Source organism: Silene latifolia, chromosome 1 (genome assembly GCF_048544455.1).
Source record: "Silene latifolia isolate original U9 population chromosome 1, ASM4854445v1, whole genome shotgun sequence".
Lineage (NCBI taxonomy): Eukaryota > Viridiplantae > Streptophyta > Magnoliopsida > Caryophyllales > Caryophyllaceae > Silene > Silene latifolia.
Genome location: NC_133526.1, coordinates 82,378,412 through 82,391,124, shown reverse-complemented (window position 1 = coordinate 82,391,124; position 12,713 = coordinate 82,378,412). Strand labels below are relative to the sequence as shown.

At 40.5% G+C, this 12,713-nt stretch overlaps 17 non-coding genes across 17 annotated transcripts; all 17 read left to right on the top strand.

Moving 5' to 3' along the window:
- Window positions 1–880: 880 nt before the first annotated feature.
- Window positions 881–999, top strand: LOC141619818 (5S ribosomal RNA). Its single transcript, XR_012531815.1, has one exon. It is a non-coding gene; the product is annotated as a 5S ribosomal RNA (ribosomal RNA).
- A 241-nt stretch (window positions 1,000–1,240) lies between these two features.
- Window positions 1,241–1,359, top strand: LOC141619269 (5S ribosomal RNA). Its single transcript, XR_012531648.1, has one exon. It is a non-coding gene; the product is annotated as a 5S ribosomal RNA (ribosomal RNA).
- Window positions 1,360–1,604: 245 nt separating this feature from the next.
- Window positions 1,605–1,722, top strand: LOC141623210 (5S ribosomal RNA). Its single transcript, XR_012533259.1, has one exon. It is a non-coding gene; the product is annotated as a 5S ribosomal RNA (ribosomal RNA).
- A 243-nt stretch (window positions 1,723–1,965) lies between these two features.
- On the top strand, window positions 1,966–2,084 carry LOC141623075 (5S ribosomal RNA). Its single transcript, XR_012533190.1, has one exon. It is a non-coding gene; the product is annotated as a 5S ribosomal RNA (ribosomal RNA).
- A 242-nt stretch (window positions 2,085–2,326) lies between these two features.
- LOC141623015 (5S ribosomal RNA) lies at window positions 2,327–2,445 on the top strand. Its single transcript, XR_012533165.1, has one exon. It is a non-coding gene; the product is annotated as a 5S ribosomal RNA (ribosomal RNA).
- Window positions 2,446–2,687: 242 nt separating this feature from the next.
- LOC141622168 (5S ribosomal RNA) lies at window positions 2,688–2,806 on the top strand. Its single transcript, XR_012532889.1, has one exon. It is a non-coding gene; the product is annotated as a 5S ribosomal RNA (ribosomal RNA).
- Window positions 2,807–3,051: 245 nt separating this feature from the next.
- LOC141623008 (5S ribosomal RNA) lies at window positions 3,052–3,169 on the top strand. The gene has a single exon (XR_012533164.1). It is a non-coding gene; the product is annotated as a 5S ribosomal RNA (ribosomal RNA).
- A 241-nt stretch (window positions 3,170–3,410) lies between these two features.
- LOC141619597 (5S ribosomal RNA) lies at window positions 3,411–3,529 on the top strand. Its single transcript, XR_012531761.1, has one exon. It is a non-coding gene; the product is annotated as a 5S ribosomal RNA (ribosomal RNA).
- A 248-nt stretch (window positions 3,530–3,777) lies between these two features.
- Window positions 3,778–3,896, top strand: LOC141620589 (5S ribosomal RNA). The gene has a single exon (XR_012531999.1). It is a non-coding gene; the product is annotated as a 5S ribosomal RNA (ribosomal RNA).
- Window positions 3,897–4,141: 245 nt separating this feature from the next.
- LOC141619420 (5S ribosomal RNA) lies at window positions 4,142–4,260 on the top strand. The gene has a single exon (XR_012531701.1). It is a non-coding gene; the product is annotated as a 5S ribosomal RNA (ribosomal RNA).
- A 257-nt stretch (window positions 4,261–4,517) lies between these two features.
- Window positions 4,518–4,635, top strand: LOC141621146 (5S ribosomal RNA). Its single transcript, XR_012532115.1, has one exon. It is a non-coding gene; the product is annotated as a 5S ribosomal RNA (ribosomal RNA).
- A 243-nt stretch (window positions 4,636–4,878) lies between these two features.
- On the top strand, window positions 4,879–4,997 carry LOC141620393 (5S ribosomal RNA). Its single transcript, XR_012531954.1, has one exon. It is a non-coding gene; the product is annotated as a 5S ribosomal RNA (ribosomal RNA).
- A 243-nt stretch (window positions 4,998–5,240) lies between these two features.
- LOC141620539 (5S ribosomal RNA) lies at window positions 5,241–5,359 on the top strand. Its single transcript, XR_012531988.1, has one exon. It is a non-coding gene; the product is annotated as a 5S ribosomal RNA (ribosomal RNA).
- A 246-nt stretch (window positions 5,360–5,605) lies between these two features.
- LOC141618573 (5S ribosomal RNA) lies at window positions 5,606–5,724 on the top strand. The gene has a single exon (XR_012531433.1). It is a non-coding gene; the product is annotated as a 5S ribosomal RNA (ribosomal RNA).
- A 217-nt stretch (window positions 5,725–5,941) lies between these two features.
- On the top strand, window positions 5,942–6,060 carry LOC141623858 (5S ribosomal RNA). Its single transcript, XR_012533685.1, has one exon. It is a non-coding gene; the product is annotated as a 5S ribosomal RNA (ribosomal RNA).
- A 245-nt stretch (window positions 6,061–6,305) lies between these two features.
- On the top strand, window positions 6,306–6,424 carry LOC141618001 (5S ribosomal RNA). The gene has a single exon (XR_012531272.1). It is a non-coding gene; the product is annotated as a 5S ribosomal RNA (ribosomal RNA).
- Window positions 6,425–6,643: 219 nt separating this feature from the next.
- LOC141617768 (5S ribosomal RNA) lies at window positions 6,644–6,762 on the top strand. Its single transcript, XR_012531204.1, has one exon. It is a non-coding gene; the product is annotated as a 5S ribosomal RNA (ribosomal RNA).
- The last annotated feature ends 5,951 nt before the right edge of the window (window positions 6,763–12,713 follow it).

The window sequence follows — 12,713 nt, the reverse complement described above, 5'->3', positions numbered from 1 at the left end:
ACACATAATTTAACATGCATTAATGTCGAGGTAGAAATTTAGGTTAATTGCATGTGAGAGCATACAAACAATAAATAAAGAATACAATAAAAATAAAGAAAATTAATTACAACGGGTTACTTGATTTACGTCGAAAATACACTTAAAACGGATGATTTGAGAAAAGAAAAGAGAAAATAAATAAACGAACAGATTATTAGGCGATAATACGAGTAATAGTTAATTAATACGTAAGCTAATAACTAGGTCAAAGCAACAACGGAAGTTCATGGGCAGAATTCAACTCGGAACAGGCGCAGCAGAGCTGCGTCCTTTGGAAGAGGCGCAGTGCTCACTGCGTCTGTTCCTGAGGTGAATTCTGGATGTGAAGCCGGAATTGCATATCATTGATATTCATTGTTGAATTAAATGCTCGATTATTGATATTTGACTCGGGTAGAAATGATTTAAAAAATTATTTACATGCAAATTAGTCATAAAAACAATAGAACACGAGATAAAATTAATTAGAACAAACTAATTGCAAGATTAAAAGGTTAATTACAAATAAACAAATTAAAACAAATTAACTAGGTTATTAATGTTCAACTAAATGATGATAATGATAATAAACAAACGAAAATATACAAAACATGAATTTCAGAGACTTGATATTGATGAATCGAATCTCCAAAACCCGGATTTGATTTTAATAATGAAAATCCGCAAATATGAATTATAAGGGATTTAAGTCGGAAATTAAAAAGGTGACGGATTATTAATGAATTATATGTACGACCGTTCGGAGACAAGGGGACGTGACGGGATATTGAAAACTTGTTTTATGTTGAAAAAAGGCTAGAGATGAGGTAATATAATGAAATTTGTGAGGAAAGTGTATGGGTGCGATCATACCAGCACTAATGCACCGGATCACATCAGAACTCCACAGTTAAGCGTGCTTGGGCGAGAGTAGTACTAGGATGGGTGACCTCCTCGGAAGGCCTCGTGTTGCACCCCTTTTTTTCTTTTTTTCGTTTTTTCACGGTACTTTGCCTCCAAATTCTTTTGGTTTAATGCATTTAACGCGTAGATCTCGTAGAGATAATAAATTTGAAAAAAATCCGCCCCAATCGGACTCTCCGGGAGCAAGTTACGACCGTTCGGAGACACGGGGACGTGACAGGATATTGAAAACTTGTTTTATGTTGAAAAAGGATAGAGATGAGGTAATATAATGAAATTTGTGAGGAAAGTGTATGGGTGCGATCATACCAGCACTAATGCACCGGATCCCATCAAAACTCCGCAGTTAAGCGTGCTTGGGCGAGAGTAGTACTAGGATGGGTGACTTCCTGGGAAGGCCTCGTGTTGCACCCCTTTGTTTTCTTTTTTACGTTATTTTACTGTGCTTTGCCTCGAAATTCTCTTCGTTTAATGAGTTAAACGCGTAGATCTCGTCGAGATAATAAATTTGAAAAAAAAATCCGCCCCAATCGGACTCTCCGGGAGCAAGTTACGACCGTTCAGAGACACGGGGACGTGACGGGATATTGAAAACTTGTTTTATAATGAAAAAAGGCTAGAGATGAGGTAATATAATGAAATTTTTGAGGAAAGTGTATGGGTGCGATCATACCAGCACTAATGCACCGGATACCATCAGAACTCCGCAGTTAAGCGTGCTTGGGCGAGAGTAGTACTAGGATGGGTGCCTCCTCGGAAGGCCTCGTGTTGCACCCTTTTTTTCTTTTTTTCGTTTTTTCATGGTACTTTGCCTCCAAATTCTCTTAGTTTAATGAGTTAAATGCGTAGATCTCGTCGAGATAATAAGTTTGAAGAAAAAATCCGCCCCAATCGGACTCTCCGGGAGCAAGTTACGACCGTTCGGAGACACGGGGACGTGACGGGATATTGATAACTTGTTTTATGTTGAAAAAAGGCTAGAGATGAGGTAATATAATGAAATTTGTAAAGAAAGTGTATGGGTGCGATCATACCAACACTAATGCACCAGATCCCATCAGAACTCCGCAGTTAAGCGTGCTTGGGCGAGAGTAGTACTAGGATGGGTGACCTCCTCGGTAGGCCTCGTGTTGCACCCCTTTTTTTCTTTTTACGTTATTTCACTGTGCTTTGCCTCCAAATTCTCTTGGTTTAATGAGTTAAACGCGTAGATCTCGTCGAGATAATAAATTTGAAAAAAAATCCGCTCCAATCGGACTCTCCGGGAGTAAGTTACGACTGTTCAGAGACACGGGGACGTGACGGGATATTGAAAACTTGTTTTATGTTGAAAAAAGGCTAGAGATGAGGTAATATAATGAAATTTGTGAGGAAAGTGTATGGGTGCGATCATAGCAGCACTAATGCACTGGATCCCATCAGAACTCCGCAGTTAAGCATGCTTGGGCGAGAGTAGTACTAGGATGGGTGACCTCCTCGGAAGGCCTCGTGTTGCACCCCTTTATTTCTTTTTTTCGTTTTTTCACGGTACTTTGCCTCCAAATTCTTTTGGTTTAATGCATTTAACGCGTAGATCTCGTCGAGATAATAAATTTGAAAAAAATCCGCCCCAATCGGACTCTCCGGGAGCAAGTTACGACCGTTCGGAGACACGGGGACGTGACGGGATATTGAAAACTTGTTTTATGTTGAAAAAAGGATAGAGATGAGGTAATATAATGAAATTTGTGAGGAAAGTGTATGCGTGCGATCATACCAGCACTAATGCACCGGATCCCATCAAAACTCCGCAGTTAAGCGTGCTTGGGCGAGAGTAGTACTAGGATGGGTGACTTTCTGGGAAGGCCTCGTGTTGCACCCCTTTGTTTTTTTTTTTTACGTTATTTCACTGTGCTTTGCCTCGAAATTCTCTTGGTTTAATGAGTTAAACGCGTAGATCTCGTCGAGATAATAAATTTGAAAAAAAATCCGCCCCAATCGGACTCTCCGGGAGCAAGTTACGACCGTTCAGAGACACGGGGACGTGACGGGATATTGAAAACTTGTTTTATAATGAAAGAAGGCTAGAGATAAGGTAATATAATGAAATTTTTGAGGAAAGTGTATGGGTGCGATCATACCAGCACTAATGCACCGGATCCCATCAGAACTCTGCAGTTAAGCGTGCTTGGGCGAGAGTAGTACTAGGATGGGTGCCTCCTCGGAAGGCCTCGTGTTGCACCCTTTTTTTCTTTTTTTCGTTTTTTCATGGTACTTTGCCTCCAAATTCTCTTAGTTTAATGAGTTAAATGCGTAGATCTCGTCGAGATAATAGGTTTGAAGAAAAAATCCGCCCCAATCGGACTCTCAGGGAGCAAATTCGTTGTTCGGAGACACGGGGACGTGACGGGATATTGACAACTTGTTTTATGTTGAAAAAAGGCTAGAGATGAGGTAATATAATGAAATTTGTGAAGAAAGTGTATGGGTGCGATCATACCAGCACTAATGCACCGGATCCCATCAGAACTCCGCAGTTAAGCGTGCTTGGGCGAGAGTAGTACTAGGATGGGTGACTTCCTCGGAAGGCCTCGTGTTGCACCTTTTTTTTTTTTTTCTTTTTTACGTTATTTCACTGTGCTTTGCCTCCAAATTCTCTTGGTTTAATGAGTTAAACACGTAGATCTCGTCGAGATAATAAATTTGAAAAAAAATCCGCTCCAATCGGACTCTCCGGGAGTAAGTTACGACCGTTCAGAGACACGGGGACGTGACGGGATATTGAAAACTTGTTTTATGTTGAAAAAAGGCTAGAGATGAGGTAATATAATGAAATTTGTGAGGAAAGTGTATGGGTGCGATCATAGCAGAACTAATGCACTGGATCCCATCAGAACTCCGCAGTTAAGAGTGCTTGGGCGAGAGTAGTACTAGGATGGGTGACCTCCTGGGAAGGCCTCGTGTTGCACCCCTTTTTTTTCTTTTTTTCGTTTTTTCACGGTACTATGCCTCCAAATTCTCTTGGCTTAATGAGTTAAATGCGTAGATCTCGTCGAGATAATAAGTTTGGAAAAAAAATCTGCCCAAATCGGATTCTCCGGGAGCAAGTTACGACCGTTCGGAGACACGGGGACGTGACGGGATATTGAAAACTTGTTTTATGTTGAAAAAAGGCTAGACATGAGGTAATATAATGAAATTTGTGAGGAAAGTGTATGGGTGCGATCATACCAGCAATAATGCACCGGATCCCATCTGAACTCCGCAGTTAAGCGTGCTTGGGCGAGAGTAGTACTAGGATGGGTGACTTTCTGGGAAGGCCTCGTGTTGCACCCCTTTGTTTTTTCTTTTGTTTTTTTTTTTTACGTTATTTCACTGTGCTTTGCCTCGAAATTCTCTTGGTTTAATGAGTTAAACGCGTAGATCTCGTCGAGATAATAAATTTGAAAAAAAATCCGCCCCAATCGGACTCTCCGGGAGCAAGTTACGACCGTTCAGAGACACAGGGACGTGACGGGATATTGAAAACTTGTTTTATAATGAAAGAAGGCTAGAGATAAGGTAATATAATGAAATTTTTGAGGAAAGTGTATGGGTGCGATCATACCAGCACTAATGCACCGGATCCCATCAGAACTCCGCAGTTAAGCGTGCTTGGGCGAGAGTAGTACTAGGATGGGTGCCTCCTCGGAAGGCCTCGTGTTGCACCCTTTTTTTCTTTTTTTCGTTTTTTCATGGTACTTTGCCTCCAAATTCTCTTAGTTTAATGAGTTAATTGCGTAGATCTCGTCGAGATAATAGGTTTGAAGAAAAAATCCGCCCCAATCGGACTCTCCGGGAGCAAGTTACGACTGTTCGGAGACACGGGGACGTGACGGGATATTGACAACTTGTTTTATGTTGAAAAAAGGCTAGAGATGAGGTAATATAATGAAATTTGTGAAGAAAGTGTATGGGTGCGATCATACCAGCACTAATGCACCGGATCCCATCAGAACTCCGCAGTTAAGCGTGCTTGGGCGAGAGTAGTACTAGGATGGGTGACTTCCTCGGTAGGCCTCGTGTTGCACCCCTTTTTTTTCTTTTTTACGTTATTTCACTGTGCTTTGCCTCCAAATTCTCTTGGTTTAATGAGTTAAACACGTAGATCTCGTCGAGATAATAAATTTGAAAAAAAATCCGCTCCAATCGGACTCTCCGGGAGTAAGTTACGACCGTTCAGAGACACGGGGACGTGACGGGATATTGAAAACTTGTTTTATGTTGAAAAAAGGCTAGAGATGAGGTAATATAATGAAGCTTTGAGGAAAGTGTATGGGTGCGATCATAGCAGAACTAATGCACTGGATCCCATCAGAACTCCGCAGTTAAGAGTGCTTGGGCGAGAGTAGTACTAGGATGGGTGACCTCCTGGGAAGGCCTCGTGTTGCACCCCTTTTTTTTCTTTTTTTCGTTTTTTCACGGTACTATGCCTCCAAATTCTCTTGGCTTAATGAGTTAAATGCGTAGATCTCGTCGAGATAATAAGTTTGAAAAAAAAAATCGCCCAAATCGGATTCTCGGGGGAGCAAGTTACGACCGTTCGGAGACACGGGGACGTGACGGGATATTGAAAACTTGTTTTATGTTGAAAAAAGGCTAGACATGAGGTAATATAATGAAATTTGTGAGGAAAGTGTATGGGTGCGATCATACCAGCAATAATGCACCGGATCCCATCTGAACTCCGCAGTTAAGCGTGCTTGGGCGAGAGTAGTACTAGGATGGGTGACCTCCTGGGAAGGCCTCGTGTTGCAACCCTTTTTTTCTTTTTTTCGTTTTTTCACGATACTTTGCCTCCAAATTCTCTTGGTTTAATAGTTAAATGGGTAGATAAAATTCGCCCCAATCGGACTTTCCGGGAGCAAGTTACGACCGTTCGGAGACACGGAGTCGTGACGGTATATTGAAAACTTGTTTTATGTGGAAAAAAAGCTAGAGATGAGGTAATATAATGAAGTTTGTGAGGAAAGTGTATGGGTGCGATCATACCAGCACTAATGCACCGGATCCCATCAGAACTCCGCAGTTAAGCGTGCTTGGGCGAGAGTAGTACTAGGATGGGTGACCTTCCGGGAAGGCCTCGTGTTGCACCCTTTTTTTTTCATTTTTTCGTTTTTTCACAGTACTTTGCCTCCAAATTCTCTGGGGTTAATGAGTTAAACGCGTAGATCTCGTCGAGATAATAAGTTTGAAAAAAAAATCCGCCCCAATCGGACTCTCCGGGAGCAAATTACGACCGTTCGGAGACACGGGGACGTGACGGGATATTGAAAACTCGTTTTATGTATAAAAAAGGCTAGAGATGAGGTAATATAATGAAATTATTGAGGAAAGTGTATGGGTGCGATCATACCAGCACTAATGCACCGGATCCCATCAGAACTCCGCTGTTAAGAGTGCTTGGGCGAGAGTAGTACTAGGATGGGTGACCTCCTGGGAAGGCCTCGTATTGCAACCCTTTTTTTCTTTTTATCGTTTTTTCACGGTACTTTGCCTCTAAATTATCTTGGTTTAATGAGTTTAATGCGTAGATAAAAATCGCCCCAATCGGACTCTCCGGGCGCAAGATACGACCGTTCGGAGACACGGAGACGTGACGGGATATTGAAAACTTGTTTTATGTTGAAAAAAAGGCTAGAGATGAGGTAATATAATGAAATTTGTGAGGAAAGTGTATGGGTGCGATCATACCAGCACTAATACACCGGATCCCATCAGAACTCCGCAGTTAAGAGTGCTTGGGCGAGAGTAGTACTAGGATGGGTGACCTCCTGGGAATGCCTCGTGTTGCACCCCTTTTTTTTTCTTTTTTTTCGTTTTTTCACGGTACTTTGCCTTCAAATTCTCTTGGTTTAATGAGTTAAATGCGTAGATCTCGTCGAGATAATAAGTTTGAAAAAAAAATCTGCCCAAATCGGATTCGCCGGGAGCAAGTTACGACCGTTCGGAGACACGGGGACGTGACGGGATATTGAAAACTTGTTTTATGTTGAAAAAAGGCTAGACATGAGGTAATATAATGAAATTTGTGAGTAAAGTGTATGGGTGCGATCATACCAGCACTAATGCACCAGATCCCATCAGAACTCCGCAGTTAAGCTGTAGGAAATATCGGTATACTTCCCTTTAAATTATAAGGATTATAACGAAATTATGATTATAAAACTAGTCATAAATGAAATTGCATAAACAAAATAGTAGAGGATGAAGATTCAACCTTTGGTCCTTGCAAATTCGGCCTAAGAACAATATCAAAATGATATTCGCCTAATCGTTGCACCCAAGATGCTCCGAGAAATGCCCCTCAAATTGCTAGAATGAGATCCCCAAATTCACTAATTAATTTAGGGTTTTTTTGTGGTTTTTTGATGAGAGAATGTTAGGTCAAAATTTAGGTTAAGAAAATGGTCTCCCTTCACCCTTTAAAACCGTGTAGGTTAGAGTAAAATGGGGGAGATATTTTCTTCCCTTTTTTTTGTCTAACAACCGAAAAAATAAGAAAATTATCTTCTTATTTTCGGTTTTTCCACCTACCAAAAATAAAGAGATTAAATCTTCTTATTTTGGTAGTTTTACAAAATGTATATAAAGTGTAATATTTATAAATTGTCATTTATTTTATTCCGTATTAATAAGTCTACACACAACAAACTTGCGCAAATCGATTTATTATTAATGCTCGTAATAATTTATTATGACAATATCGTATAATATATACTTTAACTATAAATATCGCATATTTATAATTAGCTAATTAAATATAACCGATTACGTTTAATTACGAATTAACATCTTAATTCGTTCAAGCTAACATTATATACATTAATTAAATATAACATATTATATTCAATTTACGAATTGACAGTTAATTCGTCTCAGCTAATATTATTTAATTGTATTCTCATCAACACATTGACTAACTGTTTAGTCAAATATATAGACTAACCTTTTAGTCATATTAGGCATCAATGTGATTACATTTCTATAATCACATCTCTCAAACACATCCTTTAGGTGTGACTTTTAGGGACCAGTTGATCACCGCCATCAGTATGATAATAACGTCAATCTTTCCATCAAGCCAACCGTTATTAGGTAATCGTTAATCAACTGATAAACTACTAAGTATACCCTTGTGAACCTATAAGAGATTTATAAATGTTATCACACTAATTGGGGAGGACACATGCTCCAACAATCTCCCAGTTGTCCTCACAAGTGTATGTGCGATAACCGATTCTCATATCCTAAAATTTCTCCCACTCAATGTAAAACAATTTACAAAATCCGTATTCACAAAGGTCGTATTTTACAAGTGATCAATATCAAGAGTGGTTTCCCCGACTAGAGAGTAACTTAACTGATAAACGAATCATCATTCGAGCATGGCCATGCATTTCAGTTACAACTCCTCGAGTGGCCCTGAGAAATAACTAAACCTGATAAAGGTTGGATATTTTCTTCAACTCGAATCCTGCAGATATAAGCACAGTAATGACCCAGAGAAAATCTGCTTAGCCTCCTGTTACGGCAGACCATGAGAAAGAAACCAAAGTCACCCAAAAACTGCCTTAATCTCAAGAGACAGTCGATAGTCAAAAGAATCGACTCTAGAAACACAATGGACGTCCAATCCACGACCTGGCACTGAATGTTTTTAAACATTTAGGACTCCATTACGTTGTCACAATTTATTGTCCTACGAGGTATCGTTATAACTCGCATCTGTGATCGATCAGCCAACTGTTTGACTTATAGCTCGTTGAACCCACCATCAATCCACTGCACAATATAATAGCCAGAGTTATCAGCTCATGTAGGCGATTACGGACCAAAACAAATATAATGTAATTCAGTTCACTTTGTAGCGTTCAATGATGTCAGTACACGACTCATGCGCTTGATCCCTTCAGGCGTCGTGGGTGACTGAGACTTGCTCAAATGCATCCCAGAGGTCTTTGGAAGGTTCCCCTTCTTGTAGTTGGTCATGTTGAACCTTTCAAGAATCTTATCCAAATAAGACTCCTGACTCAGTGATAACGTCCGTCGTGATCTATCTCGATAGATACGGATTCCCAATATGCGTTGTGCCTCACCCAGATCTTTCATCTGGAAATGGTTCTTCTACCATCCTTTAACCGAAGATAAGAGAGGAATGTCATTCCCAATCAAGAGTATGTCATCGACATACAATATCCAGAAAACAATCTTGCTCCCACTCGGCTTGATATATAAGCATGGTTCCTCGACCGATCGAGTGAAACCATACTCTTTTATCACCTGGTCGAAACGATGATTCCAACTCCGAGAAGTTTGCTTAAGTCCATAAATGGAACGCTTAAGCTTGCACACTTTCTTAGGATTTTCAGGATCTATGAAACCTTCGGGTTGTACCATGTACAACTCTTCCTCCAAATAACTGTTAAAGAAGGCGGTTTTCACATCCATTTGCCAAATTTCATAGTCATGAAAAGCGGCAATCGCTAAGATTATCCGAATGGAACGCAGCATAACTACGGGTGCAAAAATTTCATCATAATGAAATCAGTGCACTTGAGTGAAACCTTTTTCCACTAGTCATGCCTTATAGGTATCTGGTTGCCCGTCTACAGAACACTTTATTTTGTAAAGCCATTTGCACTGTAGAGGTTTTACCTTATTAGGTAAATCAACTAGATCCCATACGTCATTCTCATACATGGAGTCTATCTCGGATTGCATGGCTTCAAGCCATAGCTTTGAGTCGGAACCGGTCATGGCACGTTTATAGGTAGCGGGTTCATTACTCTCTAGGAGCAAAACGTCACTCTCCTCGACCATACCAATGTATCTGTCCGGAGGATTAGAGACTCTACCCGACCTCCTAGGTTCCTGAGGAATATTAACCGTATCAACAGTTGGAGGAACAACTTCCTCCATCTGTTCTTCGGTTGTTGGTTCTTGAATCTCCGAAAGCTCGAAGGTTCTATTACTTTTCTTGTTCTCGAGAAATACTTCCTCTAAGAACGTCGCACTAGCCGCAACAAAAACTCGATGTTCGGTAGGCGAATAGAAGTAATGACCAAACATTCCTTTTGGATAACCAATAAAGTATGTCTTGACCGATCGCGGGCCAAGCTTATCCTCGTGTCTCGACTTGACATAAGCCTCGCAGCCCCAAACCCGAATAAAGGACAAGTTGGGGACCGTTCCCCTCCACATTTCATATGGAGTCTTGTCGACAGCTTTAGTCGGACTTCGGTTAAGTATAAGAGCAGCTGACAAAAGAGCAAAACCCCATAATGAATCAGGTACTACCGTGTGACTCATCATAGATCGAACCATATCAAGTAATGTTCGATTTCTCCGTTCGGACACACCATTTAATTGAGGTGTTCCAGGTGGAGTTAACTGTAAAACGATTACACAGTCTTTAAGGTGTTGATCAAACTCATTTGAAAGATATTCGCCACCCCGATCTGAACGGAGTGCTTTAACCTTTCTACCCCGTTGGTTCTCAACCTTATTCTGGTATTCCTTAAATTTCTCAAAGGACTCACTTTTATGCTTCATTAAGTAGACATATCCGTATCTACTCAAATCGTCCGTGAAAGTGATAAAATATCTATAGCCATCTCTAGCGGTAATTGACATAGGTCCACAAACATTAGTATGTATGAGTCCTAATAGGTCACTAGCGCGCATTCCAACACCTATGAAGGAAATTCGAGTCATTTTGCCAATGAGACATGATTCACACGTGCCAAATGTAGAAAAATCGAATGCGGGAATAGTCCCATTCTCGACGAGTTTCTTTACACATTTTTCATTTATGTGTCCCATTCGACAATGCCATAGATAAGTTTGATCTTTGTCACCAACCTTTATTTTCTTATTATTCACATATAATACATCTGTGGTTTGATCTTAGATATAAATTCCATTCATGGAAACTACTTTGCCATAAACCATTTCATTAAAAGAGAAAATACAGCTATTATCCTTTATTGAAAATGCAAAACCGTCTTTATCGAGTACGGAATCAGAAATAATGTTCATAGATAAACTGGGTACATATAATGTGATTATATAAATATAACTCAAAACCACTAGGGAGCTGGATTACATATGTTCCCATTGAGACTGCAGCAACTCGTGCTCCATTCCCAACTCTCAGGTCCACATCACCCTTTGCGAGGGGTTTGATGTTTCTTAGGCCCTGCAAATGATTACACAGATGAGAACCACAACCAGTATCAAGTAACCAAGTTCAGAAACTTGCATGGTTAATCTCAATCATATGAATATAAGATGACATACCAACAGGAGTGACGCGGCCTGCTTTTATGTCCTCACGGTACACGGGACAGTTCCTCCTCCAATGTCCAGTCTTGCGACAATGGTGGCACTCAATGTCACCGCCCTTGCTCTTTGCCTTGCCTTGTGAGCCACTAGTCTCACCAGGCCCACTCTTACCATTTCCTGGCTTCTTAAACTTTGGCTTACCTACATTTAGGTCGCCGGGAGCTTTGCCCTTACCCTTATTCTTGTTGGAAATCATGAGAACATCTTGCTTCATGCTCCCACTCAATTTCATATCCTTCTCGGTCTGTACGAGAAGTGAGTGTAGCTCATGAGGACTTTTCTTCATGTCATTCATGTAGTAATTTGCCCTGAATAGGGCAAAACCATCATGAAGTGAATGAAGCATACGGTCAATGACTATGCTCTCACTGATTTTGCAATCAAGTGCCTCCAATTTCTCGACATTCTCAATCATGTTAAGAATGTGTGGGCTAACCGGTTGGCCCTTCTGGAGTTTCACATCAAAGAAGCGACAGGTATGATCATAAGTAACGATTCTCGGTGCTTTTGAGAACTCGTTAGTGAGCGTGGTGAAAATCTTGTTTGCACCTTGGGCAATGAAGCGTCTCTGCAAATTGGTTTCCATTGCAAAGATGAGTACGTTTTTTATCGCACCCGCTTCCATGACAAAGTCACTATAGGCAAGTGACTCGTTAACTCCTGCATTGGGCCTAGGTTTACCGGTATTGGCTCAATTAAGTACTTGAGCTTACCGTCAGCAATGGCAGCATTCCGCAATGATGCCTCCCAGTCCGCAAAGTTGGACCCGTCATTTTTCTGACGTGTGAACTGATTCATGTGGTCCATGAAAGCTTTCAGCCAGGACACGCGTCCAAGTGTGGCACTTGGCATTGGGATTTCGTTATTTCCAGCCATTTGTTGTAACAGTGTTATCAAAATAAAATGTATTCTACACTGCGAAAAGAAGAAAAATATAATAAGCATTCTCATCGTTATGATTTAAGTCTAATGCAATACTGTTATAATGCGAAGACTCAAACATTTATACAATTGACCTCCCTCAAGAATTATATAAATGATCCCATGACTCAATTATCTGTAAATTGATAAGCCAACCTCTTGGCTAATTCTACTTTTAGAATTCTTGGTCGATAAATTTCTGTAAATTCTATCTATAGTCCATCATAATCACGAGAAACTCTTCGGATTATAATGTTGAGGTAAACTAAGTCAACACAAACTACTTACCCAACGTAGAAGGGGTCATATGGAGAGTAAGGTCCTATATGCCTACCGACGAAGAAGGGATTCATAGTTGTTTGGCCTATAAAGACTAGTCTCAATTTCAGTTTTAGAGGAAGATCCCATCAACTTTATTTTAATTCATTTTAAGTGAACTAATATCTAGCATGCGAGAATGAATAAACTAAGATGGTGGCTTA